Here is a 13,565-nt window from a genome sequence, read left to right on the forward strand (position 1 = left end):
CCGCATCGGGCTCCCTGCTCATCAGGGAGTCTGCTTGTCCCTCTGACCTTCTCCCCTCTCATGCTCTCTCTCTCACTCTTTCTCTCTCAATTAAATAAATAAAATATTAAAAAAAAAAGAAAATTAGAATTTAAGATCTCAGAGGTGAAATATTAGTTGATGACAAATTTAAATATGCTTATCATATCAGAGGTAGAGTGGAGATGAAAAACAATGGAGATGAAGAGGTAAGGAAATTGTCAAGTGGGAGTCTTGATTTAATTATCCATGTGAAAATTGAAGAATACAGTCATCGGGGTTGAGGAGGCTATGCCATATATAGCAAAATTCTCAGAGAATGGGTGCGAAATGGAAGCTATGGGATGGCAAGCGAGCAGCCACGCAAACATTTTATTCTGTGTTCAAGAGAGAAGCTGGATCCTATGAGGGTTTGAGAGAAAAATCCTATAACAGATGTAGGAAGCAAGGGCAGGCTTAGGGTGGCAATGTCTGCACGCATCAGCAAGAACTGGCAGAAACTGGGGGGAATACAGATTGCTCGAGGTGTATCTGTTAAAAGAAATGGCTCCTGCTCTCACATTAGTCCCAGGAGCAACAGCAGCATCTGGGCTCCTGCCTTTCTAGGTATTTTTCATGATACACAGAAACCACTGAAATCTGTTGGGAGAGTTTCTGATTTCATTAAATGTTCACAGTTGTATTTTTGCTGCTTCTTAAGTAATGATGGAACAGGAAGAAAAATAGGATCAGAAACTAATTGTGGCTGTTGCATCTTTCTAAGGGGATTGCTGAACTTATCTCCGGGACTGATAGTTCTTTTACAGATGAGAAGACGCTGGGATGCTTGGAAACGTGATGCTATGCCTGTGGTTTGGATGGGGCGGGTGAGAGAAAGACAGAAAGGAACTGTTGACAACAGAAACAAGAAGCATTTTGACTTACTGGGTGTGCACAGGAAGAGATCATTTAAGAGACAAGTCAAATGAGAAGGGAAGAGAGCCTGAAGAAAGGGATAGAAGGCAGGAGGTTTATGGACAGGCACGGACCATGATGAATACTTCTGCCGCAGAGATGTGATAACAAATACCTAGAAACAGTGATGTCCTCCCCGGAGTGTAGTGTTTCATTTCCATTCCGTACATTCCCATCTGTTACTGTCAAGTGTTCGCAGGAAGTTTTTTTTTTCAAAATAGCTCTGTGTTGTTTATAATTTGAGAATTATAGGTTAGGGCTGGATTTGGTTAGGATTGTGTCAGGTTCTGTGCGGCAGGAAACTTGAAATAAGGTGGCTGAAGTATGGGGGCGCCTGGGTGGCTCAGTGGGTTAAAGCCTCTGCCTTCAGCTCAGGTCATGATCCCGGGGTCCTGGGATCAAGCCCTGTATTGGGCTCTATGCTCAGCAGGGAGCCTGCTTCCTCCTCTCTCTCTGTCAGCCTCTCTGCCTACTTGTGATCTCCATCTGTCAAAAAAAAGATAGCTGAAGCTGAAGTATGATGGGAATTGTGTTTATTTCTCATATATAGAATTCTAGGGAAGGCAATCTAGGCAGGTATGCCAACTCTGTGGTCATCTAGGACCTGTGCTCCTACGTGTCTGTCCTGCCACCCTGAAGGTATGGCTTTTATCCTTGTGGTTCTATGCAGTTGCTACAGGAGCATGGAGAAAAGGAAGAAGAACATATTTCCCTTTTCCTTGAGGCTTTCTGGAAGTTCCACATAACACCTTTATTTACATAGAACTTTCCATAGATCTTATTTACTAGTACCCAGAGACAAAGAAGACTGGAACACTGAAACTTTTAGCTGATTGCAATTTTTCTAGGTAAAAATTAATGTTCTTTTATTTTAAGAGACAAGATGGTAATGTGTAATTGGAGGGCAATAAGATGTTTCTGCCACAGAAAGATGAAATCCAGCCGGGGGGACAAGTGGGTCAGCAGTGAACTATAGCTGGTCCACAGAGGAGAACCAAGCCATAAAGTGGACTGACTCAGAACAGAAACAAAAAGAATAAAACATGATTACTGCAGCATTATTTACAATAACCAATATACGGAAGCAACCCAGGTGTGTATTGATAGGTGGATAAATAAAGAAGCTCTCTCTCTCTCTCTCTCTCACACACACACACACAGGAATATTACCCAACTACTAAAAAAAAAAAATACGATCATGCCATTTGCAACAACATAGATGAACCTAGAAGATATTATGCTAACTGAAGTAAGTCAGACGGGGAAAGAAAATACCGTATGATTTCACTTATATGTGGAATCTAAAAAAGAAAACAAATCAGCAGATGAACAAAAAGCAGAAACAAACCCATAAATACAGAGAACAAACCGATGGATGCCAGAAGAGAGCGGAGTGGGCAGATGAGTAAAATGGGTGAAAAGACTGGCCGTGTTTCAGAGGCTTCTAGTTAGGGAATGAATAAATCATGGAGATCAAAGGTATAGGTACCATGGATTTTTTTATGTCCTTTCCCCCAAATTGAAGTGTTTTCTTATTTCTTATCCTAGAAAGTCTGTTTAAGTATTTTGCTCAGTGTGATAACAGTTGATCAAATTTTCATTAAAAAGTTAGGCTAAAACAAGTTTTGCCAAATCTTACATTTTCAGGATTGACTTAAGTGATTTATTGGTATGAGTCAAAGTTTGATAAGAAAAAAAACCACCACCAACAACAACAACAACAAAAACAAAAACTAAAGAAACAGGGCACCTGTGGCTCAGTGGGTTGAGCCTCTGCCTTCAGCTCAGGTCATGATCTCAGGATTCTGGGATCAAGCTCCGCATCGGGCTCTCTGCTCAGCGGGGAGCCTGCTTCCCCTTCTCTCTGCCTGCCTCTCTGCCTACTTGTGATCTCTCTCTCTCTTTAAAATAAAATCTTTTAAACAAAGAAAATTAAAAAAACAAGTATGGCATTTCAAGTGGGAAGACATTTAATACAGTGAACTAGTGACTTAAAAATATACAGGAAGGGCCGGAGAAGCAGTGATTGTGGAAAGCACTCACTATTACTCAGTGGTATCACAAGCCACGAAAGGTTTAGGAATTTTCAGGAATCACAGGGAACTTCCTCTCAAGATCTCAGCTTACCACTGCACCAGATGAATGATTACCAGGGGTTATGAAGAAGTTGCAAAGAATCACTTCTGTTGAAGCCACAGAGTCTCCTTAATGGACAAAAGTAATGGCTTCTACTTCTTTCAGACTTCGTGGCCTCTGCTTAGTGCAGTCTAACCCAGAAACCTGATGACAGGGAACTCTGGGAAAAGCATTTCCTAGACTTCCAGTCACTTTGATAAGATGAGAGCAAGACAAAAAATAAAGGTAGATGCTGGTTGCTCTAAAAAAAATAATAACGCAGTCACTCCTTTGGCTATTCAGCATCCATAAAGACCCTACTACTTGTATTTAAATTTTAAACAATAATAAAAATAACATCTTTAAAAAAATCATTGCATATTAACATAAATAACATGTTTTTAATGAAATAACTGTACTTCCTACATAAAACTTCCATGAAAAGAGTGGCAGTGGCAGTGCTTCACATTTTGCAAATGTCTCTGATACTTGCCTAACAGAGGACGGTTGCATTATCATATCTGCTTCTGCATTCTATCTTTTGTGATGTGTTGCTGTGGTTGAAGTAAATGAAAAAAATCCAGGTTTACACACATATATGTAGTTGAAAGAGAAAAGAAATTTTTGAATAGTCTTTATAAATAATTGGGAATAGTTTTTTTTGATACTGTACCCAAACTCAGCAAGTAATTTCTTAAAGGCTAGTTGTAATGTAGAATCTGAAACTATGAAACTTTATCAATAAATTTTCATTCATTAAAATCCATTGATCTGTCCATTGGTCTATTATGTAACTTAAATGTAGCTTTTACTCATGCATGATTTTTAAATATGAAACATTGAACATTTGGAAAATACTGTCATGTCGAATTACGTAGATCTCCCAAATGTTGCTGCATTTCATTGTACACTATCATGAAATCTCATTGGTACCACTACCAAATGCATCAGGAAAGTCTGTAAATATTGCAAAGCTGGCAAACTAATTGAAGTTCATATTTGAAGCTTAAATTGTGTGGCTGGCAATTAAATACTGTCAGTTGTTGTCTTTAAGTGACAGGATTACTTTGTCCATTTTAAAAAAAAAGATTTTATTTATTTGAGAGAGAATGAGAGAGAGAGCATGAGCTGGAGATGTGGGGAGAAGCAGAAGGAGAAGGAGAAGCAGACTCCCATCAGCAGGGAGCCCAAGGTGGGGCTCAATCCCAGAGCCCAGGATCATGATCTGAGCCAAAGGCAGATGCTTGCTCAACCAACTGAGCCATCCAGGCACCTCAATAGTTTTTGTATTCTTAATCTCAGTCAAACAAATAGCTTATTGGACAAAATTATGTTTGGCCGATTAAAAATGTCCATTAAGTGATTGAATGACTAATATATATATTTTTAAGATTTTTATTTATTTATTTGAGAGAAAGACAGTGAGAGAGAGCATGAGCGAGGAGAAGGTCAGAGAGCGAAGCAGACTCCCCATGGAGCTGGGAGCCTGATGCGGGACTCGATCCCGGGGTTCCGGGATCATGACCTGAGCCAAAGGCAGTCATCCAACCAACTGAGCCACCCAGGCGTCCCTTGAATGACTAATATTATCCCTTTCCTACTAATCCATTTCCTTAGACAATATAATTTATGAAGGAATGGGCAAAAGATGGCACTCTGAGTTCCATTTGATGAAAAAATAATGGGATCAGAAAAAATAAAAGTTGTTAAATTAATATACTATTTAAAATTATATTTTAATGTGCATCCAATTTTCTTCATTGATTTCTGACTTCTTATTTTTTTAAATGTATTTCAATCATTCACTGCAATTGTTAAATCTCATTCCCTAGTGAGATAGATTTCTGTACAGTGAGTATATCTTACATATAGTAGGAATTTGATTTTTTTTTTTTTTTCTAAATAGTCACCTGTGTTTGTCTTTTACTAGCCACAGGGGCAGGATTTTCTGGGGTGCCCATGATGACCTCTTTCAGCAAATTTGTTAGTGCACCTTTTCTTCTCTCTGGAAACTTCATTGGCCATTCATTTTCTTGAAGTTGCTAATTTCCTTCTGACCCTTCAGTTTCTCCTCAAGTGTGTTTGCAGAGCATACTCAAATCTCTCTTGCTCTCTTCCGCCTGTAGAAAATGAGTCTACAGACCTTTATTTATTTTTCGATATTAACTAAAAATCAATATGGGAGATATTAAAAATTAAAAAGTCAATTCAATCATCGCATCTTCCATCTGTGTTATTTGAACAGAGCTGTTTCCATTACATATATTCTGTCCCCTCAGCAGAGATGTCCCACTTTTTCCCCGGCAATAAGCCTGGTTGGTTTTCACTTCCTTTCCCCTTCCTTTTAGGTTTTTTTGGCTCAGGTCTTGAATATATTTTTTTAAATAGCACATTTAACTATCTGCCATCTGCGATGGACGGTATCTTCTATTGTGTCCCCTTCCTCCCCAACCTCTCACCTCTCTAAAATTCTTCCGTTGAAGCCTAAACTCCCAGCCGGAGGGTACTTAGAGATGGGGCCTCTGGGAGGTAATGAATTTAGATGCGGTGCTAAGGGTGGGGCGCTATGATGGGATTAGTGACCTTCTGAGAAGAGACACCAGAGAGCTTTCCCTCTCTCTGTCTCGCTCTCTCTTTTCATCCCAAAGTGAAAGCACCGAGAGAAAGTGGCTGGCTGGCGGCAATTCAGGAAGAGAGTTCTAACCCGACTCTGCCTCCGTGGGCACCCTGATCTCAGATTCCCATCCTCCAGAACTGTGAGAAGATAAATTTCTGTTAGGGCAGCCAGGCTATGATATTTTGTTGCAGCAGCCGGAGCGGACTAAAACACCACCTCCCTGGAAACATTTCTATCCTGTATCAATTCATCCACACTTGATGGAACTGTTGAGCAAATTGAGATTTCCAAATGACTAGGGACCCAATCTAGTTCTACTTATTTTAGCACGATCTAGCAGCCTTTGTAGTTAAAATAGGAGAAGTTCGTGGCAATTCTGATCCTTTTCTGGTTATTGCAAACTTTTTTGTCTCCATTTCCTCCCTTAGTCACCCAGGGGGGAAACTGCTGCTTCCACTTTCCTGGAGAGACTGCAAAGAAACATTGGGAATAGAGATTCTGAATTCGTGTCCTTAAATTCTGACACTTGCTTATTATGAGTGGTTGAGCAGACTATCTTTCCAGAGGCACTGTTTTTGCATCTGCAAACTGGGAAAATATCAGTGTCACAGGAAGTTCTGACTTGATAATAACGTGTTTTTATTTATTTCGATGAATTCCAATCACCCAGTTTGAGACTAAAATATAATCAATAAATATTGATTATTACCTTTGTTCATTTTAGAAATTTGAAACCGCTTTACTAGAATTCTCTCAGCTTCTAGCCACTGCACATTTAAAATTGTTCAGATTTTTTTGTTCTTTCCGTGCTTCCCTTAGAGTGTAATCTTAGCTTCTGCAGGCTCATTCCTCAGCTGTGTTATGCTTTCATGAAGTCCCTGTCCAATCATTTATACTGTCTCCTCTAACTTCATATTCTTCCTCCATGCTGGGTCCTTCCCATTAACCTTTAGATCTAGAAAGGTTTCTCGCCTATTTTAAAGTAAAGCTCTCCCCTTCCCTTTCTCCTGATTGCTCTTTTTTCCAAACAGCTACCTTCCTGCATCTGGCCTATGGCTCACCACTCAAGATTCAGCTTAGCTGTCACTTCTTCTAGAAAACCTTCCCTAATTCCTGCATTCTGGCTTAAATGCCTTTTTTTTTTTTTTTAATTTTTTTGAATGTCATCCCTTAGCAAACTGTTCCTCCCAGTCAAAGCACATAGCACGCTGGAATTGCCTCATTGCTTGTTGATGTCTCCAAAATACCGCAAGCTCTCTCAGGGCAAGAAACCTGTATTTATCTTCTTTATTATCATATCTTCAATATCGTGCACAGTGCTTGGGATATAGTAGGCATTCAATAGCCATTTATTAACTGAATAAAGAGAAACAGATATAACGCTTACGGAAAAATAGAGAAGCTGGGTATGTTAGAGACATTTTAAAACCATTGTCTTGACTACTCACTGACTTACATATTATCCTGAAGCTCTGTTATAGTTTGTAAGATATATTTAGAAAGTTAATGAAGTAAAGATTTGATGCTATGGAGGCCCAATGTCAATCCTTATGTAAATATAATTTAAGAGTAATTAAATGGTCAGTGTACTTTTGAACTTGCTGAATAGGCCCCCCCCCTTTTTTTTTTGTCTGCAGTCAGACTTAATTTCTCTCAAGGGTAATAATGGTAAAAGGCTAAAAATTTGTGTAAAAGCTTTCCTTTTCTTTTTCTAGTCACAATAATAGTCTTGAAATTCCCATATTCTGAATGGAACCAACTTTACTTAAAAGGGAGCTTGGAATGTTCTGAGCATGACACAGGATATATTGCTGGTGGTGTAAATCTTAGATCATTGAACGACACAATAGTCTTCTAGAGGAGATGCCAGACCCTCCCGCTTTTTTTGTTTTATCACAAAATGTGAAGGGCTACCAACTGGAAGCATTCTGGGGAACACAGTGTACTGGTTTGGCTCATAAGATTTTATGAAAGCTCTGCTCTCTGAGTTAAATTATATTGCCTGACTCCTAGGACACAGAGAATGTCCTATAACCAATAAAATATTTTAACATTCTTTCAGTCATGGTGTCTGGTTCCTTTCTAAAATTATGCCAGTCACAAAGGGCTGTGATGACTACAATAAAAAAAAGTGGTGGGTTTGATAGGTATGTGTAGCCATAAACACATAGCTCTCTCTGCTTTTATTCTGGGCCTAGACCTTAATTATTAAGACTTTTCCATCATTTAATCTTTAACAACCTCAAAGTCAAGGAAAACCCCTCTTCCCAGGAAATAGTATCGAAGTAGACATTAGAAAGAAAACATAGAAATGCCATATAGTTTGATCGGTACCAATAAAATGCCTTCTTGCTCAAGAGGGTAATTTACAATTCAGAGATCTATATTTCGTTCCAACCTGCACTCCTACCAGATCTCTGATAATACCACCATCCATTCTCCAGGGCCACATGTTCTTTCTCCCTCTCCTCTGGAGAATAGCTGAAGGATAGGAGAGATGTCATGCCCTTTATTGTGCTGCCTGTGAAAGTTGCAGAGGAAAAACAAGCAAAACAAACAAACAAAACAATGAAAAGTCTGGGCTAATGACCATTGTTTAGGACATTTCCTCACCGTTCTCTAGCCAGACTTGAAAATAATAAAACCAGAGGAAGATTACTATTTATTGTCCTATTTATTACAATATATGAAACAAGGACATATTAATGTCCTTTAACATTTTTTCTCAACTGAACATTTTTATGGATCAGTCAAGTGTTGACCAAGTTTCTTAATTGGCAACCTATGGACTTGTATATGAATGCACACCTTGCTGGAAACATTGGTTTTGTATATTTACACAAGTGCATTTTTCTTAGGTGATTTTGTCAGATTGCACAGGGAATTCAAGATCTGGAAGGGATTAAGTATTGCATATCTCTGTAAATAGAAATATATAGATATAGCTATAGATAAAAATACAGATGTAGACTCTATCAACTACATTTATAATATATATATATAACCAAATATGTGCATGTATATATGTGTAAATACAAATAAATACATATAAACATATATATGTTTATAATATAGGCACATATGCATATAATACCTATCAACATTTAAAGTTGTTGATATTTAGAAATGATCAAGGGTTTTATTAAAAAAAGGGGGGGATGCTGAATATATTGAACATTTTTTTGTAAGGAAACATAGATCATAAAGAGGTTCCTAGGATGATAAATCACTTGGAGAAAGAGAAAGAGATACAGAGATATCTCTGTATCTTCATGTGCAGCCAAGTCAAAGCACATAAAAGAATGGGTGAAATCAAGACCCTTTGTATAATTTCATCTTTCTTTTCATTTTCTTGATTTCATTTTTTAATTTTCCTTCTTGGTTTTCTTTTACCAAAATGACTACCAATAAAAAAAAGGGCTATGTCTGCGGCACCTGGGTGGCTCCGTTGGTTAAGCGGCTGCCTTTGGCTTAGGTCATGAGCCCGATGTCCTGGGATCGAGTCTCGCATTGGGCTCCCCGCTCTGTGGGGAGTCTGTTTCTCCCTCTACCGTTCCCCCTGTTTCTGCTCTCCCTCATTCTCTCTCTCTCAAACAAACAAACAAATAAGCAAATAAAATCTTTTTAAAATAAAAAAATAAAGGTAAATAAAAAAATGGCTATGTCAATATTAACAATGGATGCACCAGGCATCCATTATGCACCATAATTAAATTAATTAATTTCATTAATGTCCTTTCATCACTCATCATAGGCACGTAGATTACTTTAGGATTAAGTCAGGACTAAAACAGCTGAAATGTAATATGATTTCTAGATTTAAGGTTTTTCTCTCCTCACGGGTACACAGACTTAAACTATATTCCCTGTTAGAAGGGCCAAGAAAATCGAACATTTTTATCATATGTACATACAGTTTTAAGGACCTAAAATCTGACATTGGACTTCTCCAACGCTTTTATGGGTGCCTCACGCTCCTTTCGACCATGCTTTGCATTTAGTTGGACAAGGTTCGTGTGGAACAACGCAGAGAAGATATACTTTAAAGGGGTCTCTGAGCACAGTTTTGTTCACAGTCAGTGATGCACTTTAGCCAGCAAGTGTTTAATTTGTAACTTAATAAAATTACCAAAATGTAGATCTTAAAACAGAGAGGTGTTTAAGAAATGTCTCTTTGGGGAGTGATTGCTATCAACCGCACATAAAGCACAATTGGAGATTGCACGAGTACTTACTGTAAAAGAGCATCTGCTCCCGTACCTATGCATCGTCTTGCTTATAAAGACGATCCAGCCCCGAGTGCACACAGGGAGGGGAGGCGGGCAGAGTGCACGGCTGGCAGCCTCAGGTGGGGAAAGGGATGGGGGCCGGGAGCATCTCTGAAAGCTTCTTGGAGGCACTAATGTCCAGCGTCTGTTTGCTAATATTGTTTTATCACTCTGCCAGGCCATATCCAGTTTATTCAATCTAATGTAGATAATGAACATGAAATCTTCAGGGTAGCTAAGGACATTTCCTAATGAATATAAGAACCTTCGAAAGGGAAATGATTATAATGGATGCAACAGTGTTCTCTGAATCACTAGACCGAGTAAATTGGACATGACATAATAGCTTCTTGTTTTTTCCCAGAGACTCACTCCTGCTCCTTAGAGAGGAATTCAATCATTGCTGTTTCGGTCAACTCTTTATCAGCTGTTTGAATTATTTGATGAATAGCTCCAGTGAATAACCCAGGGCCTGGAACTTTTATGAATAGCTTAGGATACTTGTCCGTGTAATAGAAGAATTTAGAATGTTTTGGCTAAGCGTATTTTCCTTGCCAACTCTTGTATCCGGTTAAGTGTAATGAAACCATGTACCCAACTGGGATCTTTTGAGAGCTGTCTTCATTTTCACTTTCATATTTCAGTAGAATAAAACCAATGAAAGCACTTCGGGGGTAAAGCATATCACAAGTTTCTATTAAGATTAACCCCTTTTGGGGGACCCTGGGTGGTTCAGTTGGCTGAGCCTCTAACTCTTGATTTTGGCTCAGGTTGTGGTATCAGGATTATGAGATCAAGTCCCAGGTCAGACTCTGCGCTCAGCTGGGAGTCTGGTCTGCTTGTCCCTCTTCCTCACCCTTTCCTCCTTCTCCCTTAGCAGTTCTTGCTGGTGTATGCATGCTCTCTCTTTCTAAAATAAATAAAATAAAGTCATTTAAAAAATAAGATTAATGCCTTTTTTTAAAAAAACACTTTGTCTGTCCAGTGTGGGGCTTGAACTCACAATCCCAAGATCAAGAGTCGCATGCTCTACCGACTGAATCAGCCAGGCTGCCTGATTAATCCCTTTTATAAAGTAGATGATGCTGTTTAAAAATTGACATATGATCTTGTAGAGTTTAAATTATTTTCTCATTTAAATAATAAAAATAATAATAATTAGTTCTCATATAGTGTTTATTTCCAGCTGAAGTTCTAAATTCTCTACAAAGGATAATTCTTTTAATTTTCACAACAGTTCTATGAGGTAGATACAATTAATATGTCTGTCTAACAGATGAGGAAGAGATCCAACGAAGTTGAGAAATACACCTGAGATCACAGAGCTGTAAGGTAGTTGAACTGAGATTTGAACCGATGCCCCCGAGTCTATGCTCTTCACCACTCTGCTATTCTACCTCTTGAAAATCTGTAATACAAGTTAGGATGGTTTAGTGTTTCTGATCAATATGTGGCAATATAAATATATTGGAAAAATATTTGTATCATTACTACAAAAAAGCAGTTAGCACTGAAATCCAGTGATATTTAGCCCTATCAATCAAGCTTAATTAAAGATGTTTAATGCAACAGACCTTATGGTTTTTTGAGCCTGCAAGGAAAAGAAATGTGTTTGGTTATGTTTCGCAATTAGTCTTTTGATTAAGAAAGAACAGGAAATATCAGGTTGACCAGCTGGAGGGTGGGGTGGGGTGGGGGTTGGGCGCCATGGATAGACTTGGTCCCATAGGGGAGAGGGGGAAAAAACAAAAAATCGCCTGAAAAGCTATATGTTCAGGCTCCACTTTCAGAGTAAAAACTCTAATTCTGCAGTCCTGCTTTAGGGAGAAGTGGAATGTAAGCATTCAGCATTGCTCTGATAGCAACTGGGTCCCTTGTGTTGCCTCCAGAAAAATGGGTCCATTATTCTCTCCTCTTGAGCTTTGCTATTTTATGCAGTCCGCCTCTGTTTCAACTGCTTTTACTTCTGCTGCTGACTCTATCATTACATGTTTCATGTTCAAACTCCCCAAGAGGGAGTATTTGTTTTAGTGAATTGTCACCATCTAGTATAAAAGCATTTCTTATGGACAGAATCCTGTGACAGTCACCTCTGGATGGCTATCTTGGGGTCCAACATCCACCCCTGCTCCAAACAGCTATGCCAAAGACTGACAATCTATGCATACGGAATTCCTAGGTCAATTCCCTCAGAAGACAGCTAAGCGTAGTTAGATACTCAACACATTGTGTGCAAATCATGACGCCATATATTTTTCCCCAAGTTTTGTAAGTATTAGTCAGTCTGAAAACTTTCCTCAATGAAGCTAGATGTCTATAATATTTAATAAAGTTCTTATTTAAAATTAATGAAAGTAATGTTTCCTAAACACATAATTAAGGTAAAATTATTAGGTAAGTATTAAATTTGAAGAAATGTTATACAAATATGTATAAAGTTAAACTACAACATACAACTTTCTGATCTTTACACTTCTTTTCTCGCAGTGACTGAAGAATTGAGAGCAGATATTTCATTCATTGAAGAACTAGAAGTTTAATATTGAAATAAATTCTTTCAAATAAGTCTTCAATTGTTTGGCTCTGTAACTATTCGTTGCTTTTTATTTCACTGTTAATAGAAAAAACAATTACTCTGTAATTTCTAGGGCATGAATGTGCCTTTCAAACTTTAAAGACTGTTGGTACAAGTCATAAGATATATTAAACTGAAAGGATTCAGTCCCAGCGGATGAATGTGTGTCCTTTCGTGTGTGTTATTACCTTGACTTAGTGATGGCACTTCCCTGACGGATTATTCACCCAAGCTTCCCCCACTATCAGGAATCTTTTATCCCAGTATTCTTGTGACAGTTTAATATGGCAGACCTCCACGCTGATCCTCATATAGTAAGCAAAATGATCTGTTGGGAAAGGAGAAGAAACCAAAACGAGAATAAAAATGAGTTGTGTTGAACTTCGCTTTCTCAGAAAACTGAGACACTCATGTCTGAACATTTTTACAGTGTTCTTCCTTTTGTTAAACCTTGATACATTTTGAAATAATTGTTTTTCTTTTTTTATTCTTGAGGCCAAATTGGTCTATAATGTTATATATGCCTTGGGAGTACATCATTACGATTGCATATTTGTATATTCTCTGAAGAGATGACCACCATAAGGTGAGTCACTAACCATCACCAGTCAGTTGAACCTCTTTACCTGTTTCACCCACCCCTTACCACATTCCCCTCTGGTAACTACCAATCTGTTCTTTGTATTTACAATCTTATTTTTAATTGGTTTTGTTTTTTGGATGTCACATATAAGTGAAATCATCTGGTATTTGTCTTTCTCCATCTGACTTATTTTACTTAGAATAATATCCTCAAAGTTCATCAATGCTACAAATAGCAAGATTTCCTTCCATTTATGGCTGAATAGTGTTCCATGGTGTCTTTCCATATCTATCTATCTATCTATCTATCTATCTATCTATCTATCTATTATTTATCGTATCTTCTTACCTACTCATCAATCATTAGACATGTAGATTGTTTCCATATCTTGACAATTGTAAATAATGCTGCAATAAACATAGGGGTTCATATATA

The 13,565-nt window shown here is 38.1% G+C and overlaps 1 long non-coding RNA gene across 1 annotated transcript in view; it reads left to right on the plus strand.

Annotated features, from left to right (window-relative positions):
• The window catches only part of LOC309849525, a 29,339-nt gene extending 16,635 nt beyond the window's left edge, over positions 1-12,704 (plus strand). The window contains exon 3 of the long non-coding RNA XR_014303752.1: positions 12,460-12,704. This is a non-coding gene — a long non-coding RNA (uncharacterized lncRNA). The remainder of the gene's footprint in view (positions 1-12,459) is intronic.
• The last annotated feature ends 861 nt before the right edge of the window (positions 12,705-13,565 follow it).

This window comes from Mustela nivalis (genome assembly GCF_964662115.1).
Source record: "Mustela nivalis genome assembly, chromosome: 16".
Classification (NCBI taxonomy): Eukaryota; Metazoa; Chordata; class Mammalia; order Carnivora; family Mustelidae; genus Mustela; species Mustela nivalis.